We start from the raw sequence: 4,405 nt of genomic DNA, 5'->3' as shown, positions 1-4,405 counted from the left end.
CTGTTCTGATCAGGCTTGTAAAAAACTACAGTAAGTTGCATATGCAACCCAGACCATTACGCAAGCCAACATTCCATCCATTGATTCCATCTACACTTCTCATTACCAGGGAAAGGCAGCCAACATCATCAAAGATCCCTCCCAACCCTCTTCAGTCAGGCAGATGATACAGACGCATAAACACATGTAAAAAACAGGGTCAAGAAAAGTTTCTTCCCTGCTGTTATCACACTTCTTAATGGATCTCTCTAATTTCAAACCGAATATTGATCTTGCTCTTTGTGCTAGGAGAAAGTGAGGACTGCAGATGCTGGAGATCAGAGCTGAAAACTGTGTTGCTGGAAAAGTGCAGCAGGTCAGGCAGCATCCAAGGAGCAGGAGAATCGACGTTTCGGGCATAAGCCTGAAGAAGGGCTTATGCCCGAAACATCGATTCTCCTGCTCCTTGGATGCTGCCTGACTTGCTTTTTGTGCACCTGCTTTGTAGCCATAACTTTGTATTCCTCATTCTGTACAATTACCCTATGATCCTTGTAAGTTATGACCTGTCTATACTCCTCACAAAACACTACTTAGGTATGTGCTATAATAACAAATCAAATCAAATTTTGAAAATTGCAGGAATTTGTTGTAAATGAGTTGAAGCTACTAGGAAGTCGGAAAGGGCTTAAGATAAATACATTCACTGAGATGGATGACATTTATGCCCAACTATTGAGAGACACTGTCAAGATTTATGAGGCATTGACAGACTCTACAAAGAGTGGAGAGGTACCAATCAATTGAAAGCATGCAATTTTGATGTCCCCTGTTCAAAACATATGACAAAACAAACTATGGATCTTTTGTTTTGCCTTAGTTCTGTGTGAAATCAATTATCAGAACTCTGTGTCAGGACTATGTGGATGCCAAGAACCTGGTAAACAGCAGTTAGTGAGAAAGGTTCTGCCCGGCCATCTTGCTTGATTTCTTTGAAGAACTGACAACCCAAACTGACTATCATAGACTCTATGACATTCTGTTCGTAGATCTCTAAACTACATTTGGTAAAGTGTCACATTAAAGATTACCAATTAATCTAAATAAATTCTCTTGTTTGAGGTTTCAGGGCAAAATTTGCGTATAAATAGGGAATTGACTAATACTTAAAAAAGAACAGTGGATAATATTTAAGAGATCATGTCAAGCTGGAATGGACTGTGCATGGTTCCCAATGTTAGGCTGCAGTTTTTGAGCTAGGTCAATAAAATGGACTTTAAAACACATTTTAAAAATTTGTCAGCTTGTTCACTTATGGGGGTGCAGTCCGAAGTGGATAATAAAGGGGGATTAATGTAAATAAAGTGAATGGGGAGCAGGCTTGAAGAGACTTCTGTCCCAAATTTGTTTCCAGCTCCTGTGTTCCCTTGTTCCAAAAATTAGATTTGCAGATCGTACCCAACACAAGTAATCATCTCAAATGATGCAAGAAGGAAATGATAGAATTAACGAAGCAAAATACTTGAGTGAACTGAAAAATGACAGATGGCATTTAAAACATGTGAATAAGATTTGCAGAACTCTCTGATACCGAAGGATCCAGATGTCCAGGTGACTACATTACCATATTAGTAAGCAAGTACAACAAGTGATTAGGAAATCAAATTGAATGTCATATGGAGTGGGATATAAATGGAGTGACATTTTCTTACGGTTATACAGGGCATTGGTGAGCACACCTGGAGCAGTTTGTATCGTTTTGGATCTGATTTATTTTATTTCTTGTGTGTCGTGAGCAATGGCAAAGAAGTTGGGAAAATCCCGAAAGAATGAAAAGCAAAATTACAGAAAACGTTTGAGCGATTTTCTCCACGAGCTTTACTGGTGACCTCAGAAATTTTCCACTAATTGGAGATGACACTATTTCCACAAATTTCGTTAAAGGCAAAGCTTGTCTTATTTACAAGCCACTTTCAATTTCCCTCTCCTTCCCCAACAAATTAGACAGTGCGAATCCCTACATGTCAATTCCAGGGGATACCTGTGTCTGCAGCTTGTACTGTCATTCATCCAAATGTTTCTTCAAAACAATCTCTCTGCTTGCTCCATTGCCACCATCCTTCTGATCCCTTCTTCTGTGCAAGTTGCCATTGGTATCCCACCATCTCACCAGATCACCAGTTGGACCAACTCACACACCACTTCAACCTGTCAAAACTTTACATTAGAGTTCTGGGACACTTATGACTTGTCCACTTCTTTCAGTTACTTTGCATATCATGCATCTACACATGATGCACCATACGGATCTTTGTTTGTTTTCTTAGAGTTTACTTACTTTGTGCTTACTTGGTGACTGCTAGCCTGTTTACTTCATGTTGCTTTCTCAGTGCACACTCACTGACTTTCAGCACTGATTTCCTGCTTCCACCAGCTATGTGGCTTGCATTGCTTTGTAGTGGAGAGGGAGAGGCAGGCAGCTTATTATGGTTGGCAGTGATGAACAGTCAAGGGTACGGTTGCATCATTGTGTGGCACCATACTACATCAACACCACACCTTTGTCATGTGCCAGCAGGTTCTGCAGCAAACACATGCCATGTGCTTCAAAAACACAGCCATGTGTGCCAGTCAAAGGGGAGTTAGTGTGGTATAGAGGGACTGGGGTCAGACATGGTACCACCATAGTCAGTTCAAAGGGTAGTCTAATTACACTACAGGCAATTGGCCATGGTCTTTCAAGCATTTGGTCCCACCAGAGACTGGGGATCCATGTCTTGGGAATCCAGGGGTTAACTCATGGTCAGTCATAGAATCATAGAGATGTACAGACCCTTCAGTCCAATCTGTCCATGCGAACCAGATATCCCCACCCAATCTAGTCCCACCTGCCAACACCCGGCCCATATCCCTCAAAGCCCTTCCTATTCATATACCCACCCAAATGCTTCTTAAATGGTGCAATTGTCCCAGCCTCCACCACTTCCTCTGGCAGCTCATTCCATACACGTACCACCCTCTGCGTGAAAAAGTTGTCCTTTAGGTCTCTCCTGCAGGTCAAGTGCACAAAGTCCACCAATTATAGATCAATTATTCAGGGAACTCTGCAGAAATCAGTCTAAGGTATGAGTTGTGGTCAGTTGAGGCTGTCACATCAAGTTTGTTTGTGGATTGGGCTAATTCTCCCCATAATGGGGCAAAAAGAGGAATTGAGTACGATTGAAGAGGATAGAAGAACAGTTAGCATTGATGGACACGCAAGAAACACGTTGATGTTTCATCACTGAGTGAACGGGAAACATAGAGGATAGGAAGAGGTGTTATGACATGGAGTAAACCCCTCTGTTAACTTAAACCCAGCACACAGAGAAGCTCACCTCATGTCATCATCTGTTAAATTTCGAGAGGCAAAGAATGAACAGAAGAACCTCTGATGGTAGATTGGTGAGATTAAGGGCAATTGGATTTTGCCATCTTGTTGGTTCCTTCACCATCCTCCCAGTATATCCTTTAGGCCTCAGCCAATGTGGTGAGCTGTGGTGCTACTGAGTCTCACTTGGGGGTGGACATTGAAATTCCTCACCCAGGATATATTATGTCCATGCCAACCTCAATGCTTCCTCCAAGTGGTGTTCAACGTAAAAACGTTCATCAGCCAAGGGTGAGAAGTACTCAGGTTATCTGCTGAAGGGTATCATGCCCATGTTTGTTCTGATGCCATGGGACTTCATTGGCTTTAGATTACTTCATAATTCCTATTTCCAGTCATATTTTATCTGCCACTTTTTGAAGGAATTGATTCATACAGCTACAACTAACTCTCTTCCATACAACCAGTGCGGTTTTAAGAAATAAGTTTTTCTTCTTTCTAACAGTGTCAAAAAAGTGTCAAGTCCAAAATTTTAAAAATAAAAGATGCAGCAATATTTCATCCAAATGTTCCTACATAGCTCACATAATACAACGCCCATTGCAACTCTTATTTCAATGTTCCAATGTACACAAGGTATCCCAAATGTCACTATTTAAAGTAAATATTGACAATTTTATTCTCTAAGTTTAGCAGAGAACATTAAAACAATAACTGTTTACAAGTCCTTTCGCTTAAACCCATCATTTACCTCCCACACTACAATACAGGCCTGATAAATTCCCTCTTAAATTTATGGCAAAATCAATTTCAAGCCCAAGTATAGCCTCTGGATGTTGAAATTTCTCTATAGATTCCTCTAGATCGACTTCAACGTTCTGCTGCACATGTTTCGTATGGACAGATACCCTTCAGAGAGTTATCTGGCTGACCTTATGTTGGTGTTTGCTTAGCTGCTCTTTGCTGTACTCCCCCGAACTGTTCAAAATGTCCGATTTTATATCTCAAAACATCGGATCATTTCATTGGTTTAATGTCATCCCAAATAGTAAAATT

This window comes from Hemiscyllium ocellatum, chromosome 5 (assembly GCF_020745735.1).
Source record: "Hemiscyllium ocellatum isolate sHemOce1 chromosome 5, sHemOce1.pat.X.cur, whole genome shotgun sequence".
Lineage (NCBI taxonomy): Eukaryota > Metazoa > Chordata > Chondrichthyes > Orectolobiformes > Hemiscylliidae > Hemiscyllium > Hemiscyllium ocellatum.
This window is presented reverse-complemented; position numbering follows the sequence as displayed.